General features: G+C 35.2%; 1 protein-coding gene across 1 annotated transcript in view; it reads right to left on the minus strand.

Moving 5' to 3' along the window:
- LOC111056990 overlaps positions 1-21351 on the minus strand; it is a 38913-nt gene extending 17562 nt beyond the window's left edge. Inside the window, 1 exon segment of the mRNA XM_039431938.1 lies at positions 21159-21351. The gene's annotated coding sequence lies outside the window, so the exon portion shown is untranslated.
- Positions 21352-25025: the final 3674 nt, after the last annotated feature.

The following is a 25025-nucleotide window of genomic DNA, read 5'->3' on the forward strand; positions in this document are numbered from 1 at the left end:
CAAATTGAGATTTTACAAAAGGACTACATTTTTTTTATTGAGAGATGAAATCATTCAACAAAATGGAGTCCATTATCATTCTATTGGTGAGTTGTCATCAACCAATGAGAGTGCGTTGTGGGCGTGGACATGCATACTCACACGTGATTGAAGTCTGATTGGTGGACGTTGAGTGACGGTGAATCTCTGGAATTGGCATACACCAATAGAAATAACTACGGGCATTCCATACCGTTTGTTTCTTATTTGTAATTGTGCTATTTCCTCATCCATCATTTCAATGAACCAATATAATTTTCCAATTGAGTTTCAATTGAAAAAAATAGTGGTTGGGTTCTATCATAACAGAATACTCTATTCGATTCTATGTGAATGGGCTATTTTTATAATAATTCAAGTTTATATAAAAAATTTAGTCTTCTGATATCACCTTCAGTCTCGCGTTTTTTTTTTTTTTTTGTATTTTCTCAGCTTTCTCGAGAACTTATCCATTGACTAGAAATTATACTCCAATCTTTTCACACAGGTATAAAAAATTGTGTGATTCCATGACTTCTTATTCTCACGCCAGTAATTGTAATATTTTCTAGTTAGATGATTGTAATCATAATTTATCTTTAAGAATTTTTAAACTTTGTAAAAAGAACATGCATGATAGCCCATCATCATAGCACTAATTCAAATAACCCTGTCAGCAGAAAATTATTCAAAACCTGTTTATCAAATCTTGAAACTGTACTGTTTATTAATTATTATTACTACTCATTATATTTCAAATTTAATTCTTATTTCCTGAGTTAGATTATTTATTTAGCCCTTCAGATTTTGTGTTTGGCACGTTTGTACTTGTTAAGCACCGATCAAAAACGATCATTGAAATAATTGATCCAAATCTGGTTCAAGGAACAGATCAAAGTGGAAATATTAAGTGGGGTCAGATCGAGATCATACGTTCTCTGTCCTTAACTGCTAATATCTCAGCTCCTATCTGTGCCCTACAGCAACTTAGGAATAAATATTCCTACCGTAGAGCAGAAACAGTTACAGCATAAAGAATCGCACAATAGAGCCTGAAACTTGGAAAGATTCCATCCGTTAAGTATCTTCCGAATGGCATTTGGTCTATCAAACCTATCCTAGACCGTCGGAATGTATTAGTGGCGCAATCCCGCAAATTATATGCACCAAGTTCCTTGCTCGACCTGTTTGATTTTGTACACTGTCTACAATACAGGTAATAATTTGAGGTCTCTGAATCTAGTGTCTAGCAATTGCTACACTATGATGCATACTTGCGAAGAATATTATTCTCACACAGATAGTCATTGAACAGATCAAGGGTGTGCAGGAGTTTGTGCCTCCCGCGATTTGGACTATTAGATTAGATCTTATACTGAATCTCTCAGCCTGGTGTTCTATAGTATTCATCCACATACTCCTAAATTTAAGATTACAACACCGAGGATTCAGTGTAAGATTTTATACCTGTGTGACGTCTCCGTCTGGGGCATTATTCAAGTTAAAATCCAGGAGCCCCTCAAGGAGCATTACATAATTAATTTGCCGACTCAACGTGAGGCATTTAAATAGGACCACCACACTATTCATCAGGGCTCTAATAACATGATAATCCTATACTATTAAACTAGCAATTTCTGTTTATATGCTTAGATGTTTATGTTTGTATTTCACCGGATCTCGAAAACGGCTCTAACGATCATCACAAAATTCAGAACATAGTAGGTTTATGATATAAAAATTCGATCGCACTAGGTCTCATCCCTGGGAAAACTCGAAAGGATTTATTCATCCATGGAAAAACAGCTGACGATTTCGTCGTCTGTTGATGATGCAAGTGAGTGAGCGAGTGCATGTGTGTGGGACTGAGAAAAAATTATGACTCCGCTGTTGATCTTTTTAGTCATTCAATCAGGTACTTAATGCCTGTTGTACAAAAGCCGGTTAAATTTTAATCGTGATTAATTAAAGTAGAACCAATCAGATAAGCTATCTTTTTGAAATTGTCTTCTCTGATTTGGTTTACGTGAATTTAATCAGGATTAAAATTTAACATGCTTCTGTGAGAGAGATTTTTGCATTCCACTGGGAATTGATCTCAATTCACTGTTATTAGATAGGAGTGATCCATGGTCTAGGGGATGGAGTGCTTGAATAGTAACCTAGAGATCCCGGGTTCAAACCCCACTCAGAGCCAAAAGTTCTTGAACAGGTCACTCTCATGTTATCGGATGGACACGTTAAACCGTCGGTCCCGGCTGTAGTATGACAGTCGTAAGGCCCATTGACGACTCAAATGAATATATCCAGGCGAGGTGGAACTTCCATCAGGAACTCCCCACCAATAAAAGCCATACGAATATTATTATTAGATAGAACCTTTCTGTATGAACTATAGATATATATTATGGGCCGGTTTCCGAGCTCGGGATCTAGCTAAGTTCTAGACTTTAAACAGCTGGAGTCAAAAAATTAGCTTTCCAAAACGGGGCGTAGTCGCAGTTTTTATAACAGTAGTAGCAGTTTTTATTTTCTCATTTCTGTAATTGGAAACGTTTTTCCTTGACGAAATTAAACATTTCTAAATTATTCGAAATAGCTGGAACTTTACACTATTTTCTCTTTATTTTATTTTGTGTTTAGTTTTTCAGTTTTTGAAATTTAATTCCATCAAGACTTTGACAAAGACTACGACTACGCCTCTTTTCGGAAAGACAATTTTCTTACTCCAGCTGTTTAAAGTCTAGAACTTAGCCAAATCCCGAGCTCAGAAACCGGCCCTATAATTTCTTCTTTCGTAATAAATTTTCTATGCTTTTGTACTCCAGATCGGAGCTCGGTGCCCCGATATTCCCAATAACATGAACCAATTATAGAGATTCTCTTCTTTGGTTGCTAGGTAACCATTAAGACTTTACTGAATTTCAACCAGTCTTCTCTTTCAGCCTAGAGATCCCCGGTTCATTATTGACAGCTTTTCAAAGATTTTTGAAACGGTGATTCTTACTAGACTGGTGACTTATCTCTCTGAACATAATCTAATTTCACCAAACCAGCATGGATTTGTAAAGAACAGGTCAACTAGTACAGCCCTCATCGAGGTTTTTGAAGGTATAATAAAAGATATCGAAGGTGGCAACTACACTTCTGGAGTAATGCTCGACCTCTCTAAAGCTTTCGAGTGTGTAGATCATCAGTTGCTTTTGGAAAAATTAACTAGGCTTGGTTTAAGAGGAAAAGTGCATGATTTAATAAGATCTTACCTTTCTGATCGGTATCAGTATGTTACAATTCATGGTAGTGACGGACAAACAGCTTCAAACCTAATCAGAATAACATCAGGGGTACCACAGGGATCTATTCTGGGACCACTTCTCTTTATACTGTACATAGATGACATCTGTTCACTTGTTCCTCTTAATAAACTTACCTTATACGCGGATGACACATCTTTAATTTTTTCACACAAAAACGTGAATGAGATGGAGATTAATTGTAACTTGATATGCAATAGGATGGACACGTTAAACCGTCGGTCCCGGCTGTAGTATGATAGTCGTAAGGCCCATTGACGGCTCAAATGAATATATCCAGGCGAGGTGGAACTTCCATCAGGAACTCCCCACCAATAAAAGCCATACGAATATTATTATTAGATAGAACCTTTCTGTATGAACTATAGATATATATTATGGGCCGGTTTCCGAGCTCGGGATCTAGCTAAGTTCTAGACTTTAAACAGCTGGAGTCAAAAAATTAGCTTTCCAAAACGGTGCGTAGTCGCAGTTTTTATAACAGTAGTAGCAGTTTTTATTTTCTCATTTCTGTAATTGGAAACGTTTTTCCTTGACAAAATTAAACATTTCTAAATTATTCGAAATAGCTGGAACTTTACACTATTTTCTCTTTATTTTATTTTGTGTTTAGTTTTTCAGTTTTTGAAATTTAATTCCATCGAGACTTTGACAAAAACTACGACTACGCCTCTTTTCGGAAAGACAATTCTCTTACTCCAGCTGTTTAAAGTCTAGAACTTAGCCAAATCCCGAGCTCAGAAACCGGCCCTATAATTTCTTCTTTCGTAATAAATTTTCTATGCTTTTGTACTCCAGATCGGAGCTCGGTGCCCCGATATTCCCAATAACATGAACCAATTATAGAGATTCTCTTCTTTGGTTGCTAGGTAACCATTAAGACTTTACTGAATTTCAACCAGTCTTCTCTTTCAGCCTAGAGATCCCCGGTTCAAACCCGCTCATCACCAAACGTTTTTGACCAGGTTACCCGTTTTATCGGATGGGAACGTTAAATAGTCGGTCCTGGCTGAAGTATGACAGTTGTAACGTCGTAAGGCTCATTGACGGCTTCAATGATAAATATTCTTTATCACTCTTCTCTCTTCTTTTCACTGTTCTGTGACTTTTTACGAGCTCCTTATCAGTGCTTTGATACCAATCAACTAGAATATTCAATGCTCTACTATAACATTAATCTGAAATTAATCACTGAATTAATTTTTCAAGATGAGCTGTAATAATTGATATAGTATTGAAGGATGCAATATTATTATATTAGTACTAGTAGTTCTGCGAACAGTAGACCTCGCTCATGAATACAACTTTCAATCTAATGAGAAGGGCCAATACAGTAAGTACAGTATATTGTGAAGATCTAGTCATGTCATCCATTATTTTCTCCATTGAAAGTGCTAGAGACACTGTTTGCAGGGACACCGGACTTATCAAGGAGGTGCCTTCATATCGTCTTCATATTTACAATATAAACATATATTACAGCCTTTATAATGAATAATTATAAGAAATCGGTCAACTGACGGAAAAATGGAATATGCAGTAGGCAATTTAGATTATGAATCGTCTCACAGACGATGGTGAGATGGAAAATGATTCTAAATAAGATGGTTTGTTGCTGACAATGATAGGACGTTGCTAATGATGTTTTTCATGAAAAGTGGATTCAATATTATGGTTTGTTATGCCTATATAGAATGTTAATGCTCACAAATCGGTTTCCGATCTCATACCAAAAGGAAAACAAAAGACTTGACACTGTAGAGTGACACAAAACTGCACAAAATATGCATACAATACAATAATTATTATACCTGATAAACTGAAAATTCAGTTAAAAAATAACTAAAATAATAACTGATAGCTATGAATATAAGAAGTTTGAGATCAAATGAATGTTCATGATGTTAAATACTGTCTACAACTAAAATAGTTGTTGATTGATTTATTAGTTGATTAATCTTTATGATTATAAAAATTGTCCACAACTAAAATAGTTTAGTTATCTGTAACATAGACAATAATAGTTATCTATGTATTGATATTAACGATTTTTTAAATATAATTTATCCAATTAATTTGATAAATCAATTCAATAACAATAATAGGATGATCCAATTTAATTATTTTATATAGGTAGTCATAATAATTATTTTATAATGATACTAGCAGGGCACCCGTGCTCTCGCTACGGGAATTGAAAGATAAGATTATTTTTGTGAACCATTTATAATCTAAATTCTACCAAAATGGTTATAATCGTTTTTGTGATTAGGCCATAACTTGGCATGAAAACTATTGAGTCGAATCATTCGATTGATCATTGATGTCTTAGAAGTGCTCTGTAGAATAGTAATCCAATTGCAGCGAATTTCGTAGAATATTGGGCGGGGTTCAAGAGTCAACGTCGACTTAATTCATTGGCAATTAATATTTCCCGTTGACAGTTATCAAATTAGCAGTGATCATGTTATTTTTGTTTTTGCTTGATGCAATTGGAGATTAAATTCCAAATCAAGTTGATTCGGAATTTGATGACTCTGGTATCCATGGATCTCTTGCTTATTCTGAATTTTTGGCATAGCCTGTCACTTACTTTTCGTTTCACTTATCCGATAGTGTAAAAGCTGCCAATCCACTGATTCTTTCTTCCATGGAAGTCCATTTATACATAAGAGTCCATTCATGTAGTAATAGAGTGAATGTAATAGAGAATTACATTTATTGTAGCTGATTTCTCATGTCCTAAACTTTACTATCATAAATATTGAAGTGGAATCATTTTAATGTGAAGTTGCATGAATCTGAATAGAGATCATTCACTTTGATTATTGACTTCCATTATTTATGATTTCTTTCTGATCTTAGATTGAAACCAAAAGCTTAGGGATGAAAATTTGGATGTAAACTAACATTTAACTCAATTTTATTTTCATCCAAATCGACAACTTTAGTTTATACTTGTGATCTATCAATATCAATAGGTTTGTCTTGTGTCATATAATGACATCATGAAGGGAAATGGAAGCAGCTGATGAAATATTATGTTTTTTTTTCGATTTAATTTTCAGCTGATTTTGAAACATGAAAATATCAGGCCCAGTAGCACAAAAGCATGTTCAATCTCAATCAGGATTGAATTTCATGAGAATTGGTCAGAGCAGGGCTTTTTTTTAATAGATGGCTTTATCTCATTGGTTCTTGTGGTATTTAGTCCAGAATAGGAATTAACAGTGCAACTGGCTCTCTCACTGAAGAAATTAGTCGCTCTTCTATCACCTCACAATGAACATTACATTCAACTACCATATGTATGGAGAGATCGATTATAAAATTATTTTGCTTCATCCTGTCACTTTCTGAACCTATTCTTCCAGATGTTCCATAATACTGCAATGTTTTAAAATAAGGTCGCCAAATTTGCTAACTCAACTACAGCTATTATAATCTTTTTCATTTGCTCACACTCTCTTATGTTTTCAACAGACTATGGAAAACTCTTTTCTGATCAGCTGCTACTTGAGGGACCAATAATCCTCTCTCAAGGTACTTCAGCGAATTTTCCCAGAGTTGAGACCTGTTCCAAAATGATGTTTTCTTTTGCAAACACACTATATTCCTGATTCAATCAAAATCGTTACATATATATCCATCCACAAATACACATATTCAAACAGAAATTGCTTTCTAAGTATAATTGACTTCAATGATTATGATTTCATCCAATGAGAGCTTATTTCACATAATAATAACAGCTGGAATCAAAAGCAAAAATGTCAAACATGTTTGAAATTGAAACAGTAGCAATCATCAACATTATTATCTTCATCTGATCTGAAGTAATCAAGTTATAGTGAGATTCACATCAATATGCATTGTTTGAATGGGGAGCATTGATGGTAGATCTATTAATGAGAAATACTGACAGTCAACGAACTGTTATGCATATTCTCCAATATTTATAACGAAAGCTACCTTCTATTTTCTTTGGTAAAACAATCAATGTTTGAGAATAATATTGATGCTTGAGAAAAAAGCCTTACATCTACGGAAGATTAATTAATAATTAATTTCAACATTAGGAAAAGGAACAACAGCTATTTGGCCGTTTTGATAAATAACCCCTTTCTTTCGCCCAAGTTAAATTTTGGCCGAGTTTCCTCATTCTTTGCAAACAGATTACACAACGGACACTTCTGGAGTTTTAAAAATACCCTTCATATATCATTCTGAATTATTAAAATTTCATCGAAATTGTTTAAGCAGTTATCGCGATCGGATATACAAACAAAATTAAATTAGTCTTGATAGAATAGGATCAATAACTATTGATAAAAGCAACTCCGGTCATTAAAGTTTGTTTTATGAAAAATAAAAACTATCCATACTTCCAGGAACAGCTCCGATTGAAGCAGCAGTGCCCAATCAATTTGTTCTCAATAAATGCATTTTGATTAGTTCTTCAACTTGGTGCCAACCTAATAAAGTCAACTCAACTTAATGCCAACCTGTCAAAATTATCAATAATTCAGTTGCCAGTTAACAACTGTTCCGAAGAGGTATTCTCTCTAGATTATAGATCTATTATAACATATGAAATGGACATTTCTATTTTAACTTTCCTTGCCCTATTACCATAGATAAGGAAAGTATAATTGCTTTCCGAAAAAAATTAAGGTACCCCAATTTCTAAATTTCTATGTTTAAGGTCCCCTGAGCCCAAAAAAGTGTGTGTGTGTGTGTGTGTGTGTGTGTGTGTGTGTGTGTGTGTGTGTGTGTGTGTGTGGTGTGTGTGTGTGTGTGTGTGTGTGTGTGTGTGTGTGTGTGTGTGTGTGTGTGTGTGTGTGTGTGTGTGTGTGTGTGTGTGTGTGTGTAAATGTAAGTTGCCTTATTTCATGGTTTTGTAATAGAAATTCGAAGCTAGAGAATATAGACATGCTTAGTGTAGATGATTTTGACATGACTGACTACACTAGACATGGCCTGCACTTCAACAGGTACAAGGGAAAACCTAAACTCAGGAAAACATTTAAGAACTGCATTCTGAAAAAGCATTTTGTCAAAGACAATGAGGTTTCCACTCTAAAATCAGCCGAACTACTCAATGACACAAACAGGACTATTCAAATTTTAAATTATTGTGAAAATTTTTTCTTATAGGTTTCAAACTATTTCATCTAAACTCTCAAGGCCTCCCCAATTCTAAACTGCAACTTCAATTTTTCTTGTCAGATGAAGTTTATGATATAGATATTTTATGCTTTACAGAGCATTGGATGAATGAAAATGAGCTGGACGTGTTTTCTCTATCCAATTATACATTGTGTTGCAAAGTATAATAATAGGTCCCATTTCGCTCGTGGAGGATCATGTGTATTTGCTATTAAATAACTATTTGGAACTGTTTCCTACGCCAGGTGTGTAGGCTAGTTATTGCCCCATTATGTGACGTCATGTGTGATAATTCCTTTGTTTCTTAGTCCAGAAGAATCCTGTCTAAGAGATTTGAGTTAACTCTAGATGACTCAAGCATTATGCAATTCTGTATGTGAACTGATCTTATGGAACCCTGAAGGTGATAACCATATGAAATATTTAAAATAAATAATATCATGTAGGCTGTAATAATTACTAATATTTTCAAAATAAATTCTGTGAATGTCACGAAGAGAGTGATGGATAAAAAGATCCTCAAAAATGACCCAGCCATACCAGTTAAGGGTTAAATGGGAGTTTCTCATTTTTTATTCTTTTCTTCCAATGATTATGTAGAATTAAGTGAATAGAAACCAAGGGAAGATTGATTTCAAGAAATAAGGATACTTATTGGATTAAGAATCAAGGATACTTAGTTGAATATCGTTAATGTGATGAACATAAAGCCCTACTTTGAATATTAAACTGTTTCCCACTTGCATGTACCCTAGGAGCACGATATTGTTATATTACTTCTTGGCTTTCTCATAATCGATTGTTTGAAATCTTCGTAGAGGAAGTTACACACGTAACGACAATACTTCTAGCTCTATTAAAATATCATTGAGTGGATATATAGCCTTCACAGAACTCTCAAGGAAAATCGTAACAATTATTGATAGGCAATTCCATGAAAAATGCATTCTGGGTGAAATTTGAGTTGATAAAAATTTTTAATGTTCATAACACAAGTTGGAGTGTAAACTCTCAATAAAATTCAATATAATAAATAATATTATGTGAGAATTTTCAACTCAGAATGTTTCTTAAATGACAGAATGAAATGGAAATATTTCTCTATACCGTACCACAGTTTTTGATCTTACATTGGCTTGTGTGTGAAATAATGACAAACAAAGAATTATGAACTCAAGAAAGAGACATAAGTCGAGCAGAAATGACTACACGGAAATTATTTTGATAACAATTAAAATTTTGTGACCAATATGAGTAGAAACCCGATTCCTGATAAGAATAATTTTTCATCTTAATCATTACGTGTCATTCTCCTAATTATTGAACTTTAATATGCTGGTAATATCAGAGTTACTATATAACTTACTCTTTCATTGTTCGAAGAGTATATACATTTATTATCTTCAGCCTTCATACATGACCTTGAAGCTATTAATGTATTCATGTCATGATTTATTGACATGGTTTCATTTTCATGACATCATTTTTAGTTTTAGTGAGTTTTTATTTGATCTACCGAATTGCTCATTTGTAACCCAGATCAACAAATTTTTGATGTAGCCTATGTATGACACTGCACACTTTTTGTCGCTGGCGTACGCAGTGGGGGGAGGGGAAGGCTCATTGGTGGTTCGTAGTCTGTAGTCTACATTAGCAATCAATGGGAATGCATCGGTATCGGTATGTCAATAAGTTTCATGTTCATCTGGACTCGAGAGTCTATGTCGCTATGTTCAATCTCGAATCGAGATACTCAGAGAAATGGGAAATTTAGTCATTCAGTACGTTGAGTCTTCACAGCATCAAGTTTTCGTTGCAAGTTGATACACACAATCAGCTACACTGTTGCACACTTGCTAAACTGTTTGCACTGGACTTCTGAGTGCAACAGGAACTTGACGTATCGTACCAGAAAATGGATATACTCAAGTTGTTGACCAGGGTTGGTTGTATGAACCACCCAAACTTAAAGGCTTATTGACATTTCAAAAACATGATTTTTGAAAGTGATGTGATTGACCTCAATACTATATTTTTTATTTGGTATAAATATCGTTACAAGCATCGTTTTAAAATCAATCTCATGAGGTTTCTACCCAGGGATAGTATACAGAGTGTCCCAAAAGTAAAGTGCCACACGTCGGAAATAGGTTCTATGGTTCAAAACAAAGAGAAAATGTGGAATAAATTTTTTCCCAAAATGCTTCACTCATGAAATATTCGCCAATAAGGATTTCCTTATTCAAGCACAAGAAAATCATAATTGGATGTCAATATAGACTGGTGGGCTTCCTTGCTATTTACAACAAATTGATGTTTTGCTGCCTAGTAACACACAATTCATTTTATCTCTGTTATGCTTTGTCCGATTCCTATTTCTTTGGTGTTGACTGATTGTAAATAAAATTTTCTAAAAAAATTGTTCTCGGTGAATTTGTCCATCTATCACCGTTTTCCCGCAATTTCGGATTGGAAGTTTAAAATGGCCGCCATTTTGAATTTTAGAATTGGACAAAGTTGAATATTTTTTCTACAGTTCATCTCTCTTATTCGAACATACCGATTTCTATAGCGATCGGTTGAATAACTTTGAAGAAAAAGAATATTTTGTAAAAAATACAAAATGGCAAATACCTCATGAACGAAGCATTTTAAGAAGAAAAATCTGGTGTGGTACACTCACACAACTTTCCTTGCTCATATTCGAAACTACGATCAGACTTTTGTATATGTGTATATATAATTGTTTTCAGAGTACTTTTTCCTTTGTGTAAATTGTGAAATTCAATGATTTTTTTTAGTCGTCATTTTTTTAAAGTCGTCAAAACAGCTGTTCTACAGATGAAATATCTCGACTATGTGTTCTTTTTATGAACTGCTCTACCTACCTACCTCATGCACGAGAAGGAGGTTACAAAGTCCATTTCTCAAGGATGGGGTGGACCCCCCATTAGTTTCCCAGAAAGGAGACTCATGCCAGTTAATAGAGCTGATAAATAACTATACAGAGTATGAATTTGAAAAAAAAAGGTCAAGTTATTTTGAAAAAATCGTGAAAAACATGGTTTTTTAGTAATTATCCGCCATTTTTCTCAAGAATATTACGGAGCTCCTGCAATTTTCCAAGGAAAAAACTCATGTCATTTGATAGGACTTATGAATAGCTACCCATGGCTTGAATTTGAAGAAAATCGTTAGAGCCGTTTTCGAGAAAACCGTGAAAAACCTGTTTTTTGGTCATTATCCGCCATTTTTCTCAAGAATATTACGGAGCTCACAGAATTTTCCCAGAAATGAGACTCATGCCAGTTGATAGTGATTATGAATATCTATCCATGGTATGAATTTGGAGTAAATCGTTAGAGCAGTTTTCGAGAAAACGGTGAAAAACATGGATTTTTAGTCATTATCCGCCATTTTTCTCAAGAATATTACGGAGCTCCTGAAATTTTCCCAGAAATGGAACTTATGCCAGTTGATAGGGCTTAGAAATAGCTATCCATGGTATAAATTTGAAGAAAATCGTTGGAGCCGTTCTCGAGAAAACCGTGAAAAACATGGTTTTTTAGTCATTTTCCGCCATTTTTCTCAAGAATATTACAGAGCTCCTGAAATTTTCCCAGAAATGAGACTTATGCTAGTTGATAGGGCTTATAAATAGCTATCCATGATATAAATTTGAAGAAAATCGTTAGAGCCATTTTCGAGAAAAACGTGAAAAACATGGTTTTTTAGTAATTATCCGCCATTTTTTCCGCCATCTTGAATTGAATTTTATTGAATTTCTTATTGTCGGGTCCTCATGGTATAGGGACCTTAAGTTTAAAATTTCAAGTCGATCGGTTAATTAGGAATGGAGTTATCGTGTTCACAGACATACACACACACACACATACACACACACACACATACACACACACACATACACACACACACACACATACACACACACAGACCAATACCCAAAAATCATGTTTTCGGACTCAGGGGACCTTGAAACGTATAGAAAACTTGAAATTGGGGTACCTTATTTTTTTTTGGAAAGCAATACTTTCCTTACCTATGGTAGTAGGGCAAGGAAAGTAAAAAGTACTCTGAAAACTATTATATACACACATATACAGTAGTCTGATCGTAGTTTCAAATAATTATGTTGCCGCCAATCGTCATTATGTTATTTCTCTAAATTATTGTCGTTTAAGAATGAGGCTCCCAGTTTAATGAGCAAGGAAAGTTGTGTGAGTGTACCACACCAGATTTTTTCTCTTCTCCATCACACCCAAACACAAAGCCCATGGTTTTTTATATTTGTAAAATTTTATTGTGTTTTATTTGTTTCGTAATTCTTTGTAATTTTGTTTTGTCTAAGTAGTAATTTTGTTTAAGTAGAGGATGACGTCTTTAAATAGCAGTTAATCACTGTTGAATTTTGTAAAATGTTCATGCAACCTACATTAAAATTTTATCTACACGTGGCTTCTTAGTGAGATTCACGTGTTAAAGTCAGTGGAGATTATAGGAATTAATTGTTGCCGGTTTTCCGTTTTCACAGCCTTCTACAGTAGCCTTCTGCTCTCCTTAAATTCATCGAACTCATTCAATTTAAGACATCATATTATTTCATTCAGCTTATTCAAGCATTAAATTATTGTGTATAGTGAGGTCCACGTTATAAAGGCAGTGAATAAAGATTGGAGAATAGCGATGCCGATTCTCTGCATTATTTAATTATATTTCAACACTGTCAAAAACATAATTGACATCGTTGTGAACCTAGAAAAGGATAGTACCACCGGCTTTGTCGAATAATAGACAAGGATAGCAAAACCAAAGTTGATCAAATACTGTCATTATAACGTGGATCTCACTATATATATTCAAATAGAAGCTTCTTGCATGTACTATACAAATTAAAAATCATAGCAATCTTTTAATTGTTTTCAAATGGTGACACTCAGACCAGTCGATTCTAGTCTCCGCGACCTCATGACCTCGAGACTGAGCCGAGCGTCGACTCGACATGTTGGTCGAGCCTCGTCTTGAGTTGCATAGTATCGTCCATTTTCTATGAATAATACGAATTATTTTGATAAAATAATTAATATAAAATTTGTTAGGCTACATGCAAATTAGTGTCGAATTAGATCTCATATTTCCAATAAAGTATGGTTAGAAAATAGAGTAGCATGGAACTGAATAGTGACAATGAGTGAAAAAACGTAAGGTCGAGAGACTGGAGTTGTACGATTCAAGTCGAGAGACTGGAGTCGTAAGATTCAAGTCGAGAGACTGGAGTCGTAAGATTCAAGTCGAGAGACTGGAGTCGTACGATTCAAGTCGAGAGACTGGTGTCGAAGGATTCAAGTGGAGAGACTGGAGTCGTACGATTCAAGTCGAGAGACTGGAGTCGTAGGATTCAAGTCGAAAGACTGGAGTCGTACGATTCAAGTCTAGAGACTGGAGTCGTACGATTCAAGTCTAGAGACTGGAGTCATAGGATTCAAGTCGAAAGACTGGAGTCGTAGGATTCAAGACGAGAGACTAGAGTCGTACGATTCAAGTCGAGAGACTGGAGTCGTAGGATTCAAGTCGAGAGACTGGAGTCGTACGATTCAAGTCGAGAGACTGGAGTCGAAGGATTCAAGTCGAGAGACTGGAGTCGAAGGATTCAAGTCGAGAGACTGGAGTTGTAGGATTCGAGTCGAGAGACTGGAGTCGTAGGATTCAAGTCGAGAGACTGGAGTCGTACGATTCAAGTCGAGAGACTGGAGTTGTAGGATTCAAGTCGAGAGACTGGAGTCATAGGATTCAAGTCGAGAGACTGGAGTCGTACAATTCAAGTCTAGAGACTGGAGTCGTAGGATTTGAGTCGAGAGACTGGAGTCGTACGATTCAAGTCGAGAGACTGGAGTCGTAGGATTCAAGTCGAGAGACTGGAGTTGTAGGATTCAAGTCGAGAGACTGGAGTCATAGGATTCAAGTCGAGAGACTGGAGTCGTACGATTCAAGTCTAGAGACTTCTATTTTTCTTCGGAAAGAATATTCAAAATATCCTCACCACTAACTCTCTACCAAAGAGGGAGAGAGAGATAAAGAGAGAAATAGGGAGAGAGAAAGACATTGAATTGAATTTAATTGAATAGCTGTCTTTATTCAAACCCTACTAAGAGGGCGAAGTTGGAGCGCAGCCGGCCCTCTCTTACACTTCAACCCACAATACAATTCACGATACAAGAGAGAGAGTGAGAGAGTATGAGAGACAGTGAGAGAGAGAACGAGAGCTTCGTCAGCAAAAGTGGAACTCACTTGCGTGTCGAGTATTGTCGGATTCACCAATCAGCACTGCTAGCATGGGGAGCAATGCTGTTGCATATACTGTATGCTGACACTTTTAAGTGAACCTAAATATAGGCCTACTTAAAGCTGTCTCTGCAAATCATAAACTGGAGTAGGTCTACGAGAGTGCGTGTGTATATGTGTGTGTGTGTTTGGATGATATTAAAGTCATTTATTAGATTTCTAGCCGATAGTGGAACGACTTTTACCGTGTGTATGTGTCTGCGTGGGTATTGTGTATGTGCGTGTATTTGTGGATTTGAAGGGTGGATGTATTTTGCTATTTTGCCGCTTGCGTATCTTCTGACCTCCCCTATATATCGAGTTCCACATCACGCAACGGTTCTTCCGTAGGTACTACGCATGCGCAGTAACTGACAATAATTTATGCTATGTTTTTGCACACAAATTGGGAAAGCTGGAGTTTTTGAGGGGTTGAGAGAAGGGGCAGAGATTCGGCAACGCTGTTCCCCTATCTTTTTCCACTGTCATTATAACGTGGATCCCACTATAGCATTAAGTTATGGATGCATGATTTTGGACCGCCCTGACCAGCCGAGAAGAATGAAGTGTAGTACGATGAAATCTGAACATTGTGTCAGAAGTTATAAATGTTTGAAATTCAGATCCTTGAGGTGTCCTCAAGCACGCCTTTCCACTAGGAAATACTGAAATGAAGTGAATCTAAAGGGTGATTCCCATAGAACATAATCTTATGAACTTATGTCATTGTGCGAAATATCAATGTGAAGACAATGTAGTTGGTGATGATGGTTGAAGCTGAAAATTAGGTGTTTTTCACAATACAAGGAGCATTTTTGTCAGGTGTACCTGGAAATCTAAATGAGATAGAGCGCTTTCCCTGATCTCAGATTGTAGAGCACAAAAACAAGCCCAGAGGGATTTTGAATTCTCCTGGAAGCAGGGTGAATTTGATGAGAGAGATAAAAGTATCATTCATCCTATACTATTGAACGAGCAATTTCTGTTTAGATGTTAATAAAATGTTTAGATGTTTATATGTTTAGATGTTTAGATGTTTTCATGTATATATTTATTGACCGAACGAAGTGAGGTCTAAGATTCAAGTCGACGGTTTGGCATTTCTCTTAATGTATAAATGTTTATATGTTTATATATTGCGCATTTACGGCGAAACGCGGTAATAGATTTTCATGAAGTTCGACAGGTATGTTCCTTTTTTAATTGCGCGTCGACGTATATACAAGGTTTTTGGAAATTTTGCATTTCAAGGATAATATGAAAGGAAAAAGGAGCCTCCTTCATACGCCAATATTAGTGTAAAAATCAGACTAGAGAATTATTCATCATAAATCAGCTGACAAGTGATTACACAGATGTGAGTTGAAGCCAGTCTAATGCTGTATTTCCATAAAGTCTATAGTTTCAATCAGGTACTTGTGGATGAGAATACTGCGTGAGGTCTACTGTTCACAGAACTACTAGTATCTATATGTGCATTGATCTCGAAAACGGCTCTAACGATTCTCACGAAATTTGGAACAAAGTAGGTATATGATATGAAAACTTGATTGCACTAGATCTCAACCCTGGGATAACTGAAGGACATTAATAGGATAAATAAGTACTTGGAAAAACTGCTAGAAATTTTGTCATCTGTCGATACCGTAATGGAAGTGAGTGAGCGAGTGCATGTGTGGGTTATTCCTCAGCTGATCTCACGAGAAGGATAAAAAATTTAGCAAGAAAAACTTATTTTTGTTATTTCTCTTCTTTTTAGGAAGCATATTTATTTCAGAAAGTCCAAAATGGTAACTAGATGCTGTTAGTGTAGAATATAGTACATAGTATATTAACAAATAGTGTAGCAAACATAATATATCATTCTAAATCGAATTCATAGTATATCTATTTGTAATTGATGATGATTGTGTTTGTTTGAAGTGTAAATAAATTTTTATTTTGATGAGTGATAGTAGTTTAACCTATATTTTGATTTGGACTGTAGTATAAATTTGAAAAGGGACAGTTTTGGGCATAAGCCTGTTGTGCCTCCTCATATAACCGTAATAGTATATTTCGCACCTAGGGCCGAACATGAGACTTTTCTGGCTCGAAATCGGTTTTCAAGTCCGAGGCCGTAGGCCGAGGACTAGAAAAGATTGAGAGCCGGAAAAACATTTTTGCCCATGGTGAGAACGTTATTTTTCGCCACACAGAAAAATAAACAATTTATATATGAGAATAATATTGTCTATTATAAGCACTTCCGAAAGCAAAAGTGGAAGGTCATAGCTCTAGCAAATCTGAGGTAATCTGAATATCAGGAAATTGTCCAAGTATTTTTATTTTGGTACACTCACACAACTTTCCTTGCTCATATTCGAAACTACGATCAGACTTTTGTATATGTGTATATATAATTGTTTTCAGAGTACTTTTTCCTTTGTGTAAATTGTGAAATTCAATGATTTTTTTTAGTCGTCATTTTTTTAAAGTCGTCAAAACAGCTGTTCTACAGATGAAATATCTCGACTATGTGTTCTTTTTATGAACTGCTCTACCTACCTACCTCATGCACGAGAAGGAGGTTACAAAGTCCATTTCTCAAGGATGGGGTGGACCCCCCATTAGTTTCCCAGAAAGGAGACTCATGCCAGTTAATAGAGCTGATAAATAACTATACAGAGTATGAATTTGAAAAAAAAAGGTCAAGTTATTTTGAAAAAATCGTGAAAAACATGGTTTTTTAGTAATTATCCGCCATTTTTCTCAAGAATATTACGGAGCTCCTGCAATTTTCCAAGGAAAAAACTCATGTCATTTGATAGGACTTATGAATAGCTACCCATGGCTTGAATTTGAAGAAAATCGTTAGAGCCGTTTTCGAGAAAACCGTGAAAAACCTGTTTTTTGGTCATTATCCGCCATTTTTCTCAAGAATATTACGGAGCTCACAGAATTTTCCCAGAAATGAGACTCATGCCAGTTGATAGTGATTATGAATATCTATCCATGGTATGAATTTGGAGTAAATCGTTAGAGCAGTTTTCGAGAAAACGGTGAAAAACATGGATTTTTAGTCATTATCCGCCATTTTTCTCAAGAATATTACGGAGCTCCTGAAATTTTCCCAGAAATGGAACTTATGCCAGTTGATAGGGCTTAGAAATAGCTATCCATGGTATAAATTTGAAGAAAATCGTTGGAGCCGTTCTCGAGAAAACCGTGAAAAACATGGTTTTTTAGTCATTTTCCGCCATTTTTCTCAAGAATATTACGGAGCTCCTGAAATTTTCCCAGAAATGAGACTTATGCCAGTTGATAGGGCTTATAAATAGCTATCCATGATATAATTTGAAGAAAATCGTTGGAGCCGTTCTCGAGAAAACCGTGAAAAACATGGTTTTTTAGTCATTTTCCGCCATTTTTCTCAAGAATATTACGGAGCTCCTGAAATTTTCCCAGAAATGAGACTTATGCTAGTTGATAGGGCTTATAAATAGCTATCCATGATATAAATTTGAAGAAAATCGTTAGAGCCATTTTCGAGAAAAACGTGAAAAACATGGTTTTTTAGTAATTATCCGCCATTTTTTCCGCCATCTTGAATTGAATTTCATTGAATTTCTTACTGTCGGGTCCTCATGGTATAGGGACCTTAAGTTTAAAATTTCAAGTCGATCGGTTAATTAGGAATGGAGTTATCGTGTTCACAGACATACACACACACACATACACACACACACATACACACACACACACACACATACACACACACACACACATACACACACACAGACCAATACCCAAAAATCATGTTTTCGGACTCAGGGGACCTTGAAACGTATAGAAAACTTGAAATTGGGGTACCTTATTTTTTTTGGAAAGAAATACTTTCCTTACCTATGGTAGTAGGGCAAGGAAAGTAAAAATATTTCACATTTTCTCTTTGTTTTGAACCTATTCCCGGAATTTGGCACTTTACTTTTGGGACACTCTGTAGAGCTGCTGCTATTATACTGTATTATTCTATATACTATTCTTGGCTTCTGCTTACATATTCTATTGATGAGAGTGAAGGTTGGTATCGAGTGGTTGATTGATTAGTTGTCTGGATGATGTTGAGTAACTACTTGCGCATATCCAAAGACAAATAAATGGGTAAAACAGGAACATAGTAACTTTACTCTATGTTGTATCATTCATTTATGATTTTCCTTTACTAACAGAGTTTTTCAGCGTCTCTTAATTTTGATTTTATTCTTCTTGATTATTATTTAATCCTATCTTCTTGCCTCTTGGGATTTCAAAAGAATGGAATAGAATAGAATAGAATAGATGTTTATTCCATCAAAAACAATTTCAAAATACAATAATTATACTTTCTATCAATTGGATGACTATAGAAAGTACCATACAATAATCAAAATATTTTTATAATGGCAATACTATGATAGAAGTATCTATAAACAGTAAATCACAGAAAACATTTACTTTATAGCACGTTTGTTGACTATACTACAATAATTCAACAAAACATTCAAAATAAGCAAATTTCTAGCATTAAAATTGATCATTAATAATTATAATTTGAAAATAAATAGATCATTCCAGGCACAATACTATTATCATTAGCCACTATATCAAATAACAAGAAAAAAACAAACAATATAGATGAAATAAAATACTGACTCGCAAAGTGATTATATATCACTTGAGGGCAAGCAGGAGTCAGATATTCAAGTTAATTTTGAGAAAAATCATGCACGCACACATACACACACACACACACACACACACACACACACACACACACACACACACACACACACACACACACACACACACACACACACACACACACACACATACATACATACAAAACAACTCCATCACTTCAAAGGCAGGAATAAACAATGAACAATAACCCAATACAAATAATTCAAAGAATAATAATAACTTTGAAAAGAGAACAGAGAAATTCCAAATTCTACTCACATCCGTTTATACTGAGTCATATAACCACAATAAACCATGCATCAACTGCATCTGGAGAAAACTCCCAAAGACAGGCTTATTCTACTCTTTTTTTTTATTTTTTTCAAGAACTTATCTTTACGTATATCGAGTGGCAAAAGGTTGAAAAATTTTGGCCCAAGAAACAGAAAACATTTTTGAAATAATGTACAATTGGCTCTTGGGCACATTACAAACTGTTGAGTTAATTGACCTATCCTCCCCAATTTTGTAACTGCCACCACTTATTCTATAGAACAGTGCAAGCACCTTGAATATGTGAAGGTAAAGAAGTGGAAAGGCTATTATGATCTGCTTAAAAAGCAGAAATGAATGTGTTAGTCTATGCACACCAAGTATGACCCTCACCACAGCCTTTTGTGAAGTTACAATTGGTCTGAAATGGGAGATATAAGTTGAGGCCCAACATGCAATTCCATAGTCTAGTTTAGAATTGACAAAAAACAATTATAACTGGCGCAAAACACTGGAGGGCAGGAATTGTCGCAAATTATAAATCTTTCTTAAAATAATTAATATGTATTTTCTCAGGCTAAGCACATGCAAGTTCCATGACAACTTTTCATCCACAATCAGCCCAAGATACTTGATTGACTGTGTTTGCTCAACGTTGCAGCAATCACATTGCAACTCATTGAATCCAATTACATGATACTTGAGAGGGATATCAAATACAAAAGGGTTTGACAAGGTGAAATTTAAAAACTTTGTTTTAACTGCATTTAACGATAACCTATTGCAATCGAACCAAAATCTCAAGCTATTTTGATATAGTTGCATCATCTTTTGTAGTTCATGAACATCTTCAAAAGTATAAAAGTATATAAATGTAAATACTGATTGTTGGATAATTTCCATAATAATATAGTGCATCAGATTAAGCTAAGGCTAAGCACACGTGAGGAGGCACGGCTTGGTGATAGAGAGATTTGATCTTATGGAGATTGCATTATCACACCGTTCCACGCCATGCCAGATTCAGTGTGTGTGAGTTCTTCCATTCAAACCAATAAGCAAGAAGTACCTGGATGCGAAATTCCGCATCGCGCCTCCTGAGGTGTGTATCAAGTTAAAGTTTGTCATGAGATGCATTAATTATTTGGCGGTACGAAGTTTGCCGGGCCAGCTAGTAGTATAATGAATATTCTATACTTATTATAAGGTTGGCACGACTGCCATGTATTGAATAGTTAAACTAAACTTTGCTCTGTCAAAATTGTTAGTTATTTATTATCTATAGGTGTTAAATTCAATCATTATTATCAGTAACTGAACATACTTGATCATATAAGTTCTTACCAGTGAAGTGTGTAGGCTGTGTAGAGTTTGTTTGGTGATTTACTAATGGTGCTGAGGAAGGTTGACAACTCGTTTTGTGGGTAAGAGCTTTGATTGTCTGTTCCTGTTAGTGAATAAACTTTAGCTAAGTGTTTGTGTTATCGGAGCGAACAGAACAACTTGTTACCGGTCCGGTTTCCGATTAACTAAACTATTAACGGAACAAGCAAAGTGGGCCTGAATCTTTATCTTGACTCTGACAGGATTATCACTGCTGGCCGCGTAAGCAACAGTAGACGCGTCCTTTTGGTTTCCATGGCAACCCACCTCTTATCAGCTTGTCGACTCTCACTCTCAATACATTTTCTAAAAGGCGGGTGATTTTAAAAATACCACTTGGCTATGACTTCTACAACTTCTTTAACAACTTTTAATTGTTGAGTTGGTGCGTTCTATGTGTGCGCTGTGTTGAAGGACTTACTGACAGTGACTTCTGATGCTGACTACCACGTTTAAAATAAACTGTTGTTTCCTATTCTCTTGTCAGTATCCTTCTCCTGTCATCCTTTTTCTTATTCAGGAGCTTCCACATTTCTTCCCCGCCTTGTTCGCTCTCTAGGCGCTACTATCTCCTCTTTTACACTTCCCTACAGAATATTATAGTCAGCTGGTTCGTCTAGTAGCGGAATCAGATTCAATATCGAGAGAAAAATCTTCAAAACTCACTCTCAATGAATACTGTAATATTCCTAATTAGAAAAAAAATGACTTCTCAAATCGAGACATACAGAACAACAAAGGACAACCTGGCCTTGTACTTATGCCTGACCTTTTTTAAAAGAGGATAAAAAAGATAATTTTGAATAAAATTTAGAATTTAGAAATAGGCCGACACATCTAGAAAATACCTGAGTCTATACCTAATTCATGCAGGTGAACGGGCTAGAGTCAAGAAAACATCAATTAATCTTGCCATGCCTGATTTACTAGGTTTCTACTATAAACTAACACTACACTTTGAAATAATTAAAAAAATACAAACAACTTCAATAAACATTGGCAACTAAAATCGAACAACAGAAACAACAATATTGTGCCGAGCACTAATTTTAATTCAGGCCTTTTCCCAAGTTATAATAGTAAATTTAATATGCAATAGACTAGAGCCATCATTGTGAGTTAGCGAAATAAATTATTTTCTCTCTCTATTATGAACGGCCATGACTTCGAGTTTCCCATGATAGATATTTAAAAATTGTGGCTCCGAGTCGTCGAGGAATGTAGATTATGGAATTATCTCTAAAACTTAGCCTTCGTGTCGCAACATAGAGTGCGATAAGTGGGAAAACAGCAAGCATTGAAATTATAACAAACCACCGATTTTGCAGTTACTATTTGGTCCAAAGGCTCTAGAAGCCACGCGACGATTGGTCAAATTGATTCCTTTCGCCCAATAGGAGACCTGTTTCTAAATACAGTAGTGGGGGGATTCCCCAACCGCGAGACCAGATTACGTTTCGGAGGACACTTTGCTAGGAGCACTACGAGAGTAAAGATGTAGTCACTATGTTTCGCCCTTTTTGGGCAGGTTTATAAGTTTATTTCAGTAGTTAATGTAGGAGCTAGTTTTATTTTTTATTAATGTTTAAATTTACTAGTAGTGCCATGTCCTGAAAGGTTTAATTGTGTTTCTTGATCATGTACGAATAATTGTTTCTTCAAATAACCGCTAAGGTACGTAAAATAAGGTTAAAATATAATTTAGGGAATTTAATTGATTGAAACTTCCATAAGAGTATTGAATTAATTAAGCCTGTTATTTTTCAAGTTAATAATATTGATTGAGAATAATCCTTTTGATTTTATTAGTGATGGAAGATAATTATAATTTTTTTTTTTCTAAAGAAGTATAGAAAGTTTTCAGTTACGTTACATTTGAGTTATTGTTTCTGGAAATATATTATCGTAGAGTATTGCTGAAAGTCAGGAAGATAGCCTTTAAATTGGAATGAAATTTTTAAGATTATGTTCATATTGAGTTTATGACATTTTATATTTTTCAGACTCTGTTTTCTTATGTCATTAAGGCTTTCGAATGATTTAGTAAATTTTTTATGATAGAAATCTTAATAGACGAAGAAGAAAGTTTTTTTTCCATGAAATTAATATTAATAAATGTTGGCTAGCGCACAAGTTTCCAACAATACTAGCCGAGCTACTATATGAAAAATTATATTTGATTTAGCAAACCAAACGAAAAATATCATATAAGTTAGCATCATTTCAATTTGAATTATTTGTGAAGAAAGATCCATTAATTCTGATAAAAAAAATCAGTAGTTTAAAGATAAAAATCTATATAAAATGAGGATTCAAATAGAATGAGAGAATTTAATTAATTGTAATCAATAGATAACTCCTGTTTGAGCTTTTGATGAATTGTAGGAAGAGTTAGAAATTAATGCTGTAATACATTTATTTACAGCGGTTCATGTGTGTCCCCAAACCAACTTCTTGTACTACCACCCCTTTGGTTCCGCAACTTTATGTAACACCGCTTCAAGACACCCGTTCAGACGACAGGTCTAGGGACGTAAGAGGACGTCGCCGTCAAGCCAAATTCAACCGGTAAAAGCTCACCGCCAAAAACAAGGTACTGTAACCCCGACGATAAAGCAACGTACAGACCAACGAAAGTGCAGTGTAGTGAAACAAAGGTTCATTCGAGAATGTCATCAAAAGTGGGGATTCAAAATTATTATGAAATGGGTTATATGGGTTACTATCGACGAAACTTGGGTTCAACGGGCTTTTCTTTCTTGAGTAATTTTATGTTGAAGTTAATTATTTGTTATTTGATGACTGATATTGTTTGGTTTTGTGACGTATTGCTATCTAAACGGGGATAGTAATGCGCCCCCGAATCAGATGAAGAATGTCAACAAAGTAACATGAAATTGTTGTTTCTGTTGTTCGATTTTAGTTGCCAATGTTTATTGAAGCTGTTTGTATTTTTCAATTATTTCAAATTGTAGTGTTTTTCTATAGTATAAACCTATTAAATCAGGCATGGCAAGATTGATTGAAGTTTTCTTGACTCTAGCCCGTTCACCTGCATGAACTAGGTATAGACTCAGGTATTTTCTAGATGTGTCGGCCTATTTCTAAATTCTAAATTTTATTCAAAATTATCTTCTTTGGCACAATATCATGTTACTTTGTTGACATTCTTCATCTGATTCGGGGGCGCATTACTATCCCCGTTTAGATAGCAATACGTCACAAAACCAAACAATATCAGTCATCAAATAACAAATAATTAACTTCAACATAAAATTACTCAAGAAAGAAAAGCCCGTTGAACCCAAGTTTCGTCGATAGTAACCCATATAACCCATTTCATAATAATTTTGAATCCCCACTTTTGATGACATTCTCGAATGAACCTTTGTTTCACTACACTGCACTTTCGTTGGTCTGTACGTTGCTTTATCGTCGGGGTTACAGTACCTTGTTTTTGGCGGTGAACTTTACCGGTTGAATTTGGCTTGACGGCGACGTCCTCTTACGTCCCTAGACCTGTCGTCTGAACGGGTGTCTTGAAGCGGTGTTACATAAAGTTGCGGAACCAAAGGGGTGGTACATGAAGTTGGTTTGGGGACACACATGAACCGCTGTAAATAAATGAATTACAGCATTAATTTCTAACTCTTCCTACAATTCATCAAAAGCTAAAACAGGAGTTATCTATTGTTTACAATTCATTAAATTCTCTCATTCTATTTGAATCCTCATTTTATATAGATTTTTATCTTTAAACTACTGATTCTTTGTATCAGAATCAATGGATCTTTCTTCACAAATAATTCAAAAGTTCCGTTATAATTT

Source organism: Nilaparvata lugens, chromosome 7, assembly GCF_014356525.2.
Source record: "Nilaparvata lugens isolate BPH chromosome 7, ASM1435652v1, whole genome shotgun sequence".
Classification (NCBI taxonomy): domain Eukaryota; kingdom Metazoa; phylum Arthropoda; class Insecta; order Hemiptera; family Delphacidae; genus Nilaparvata; species Nilaparvata lugens.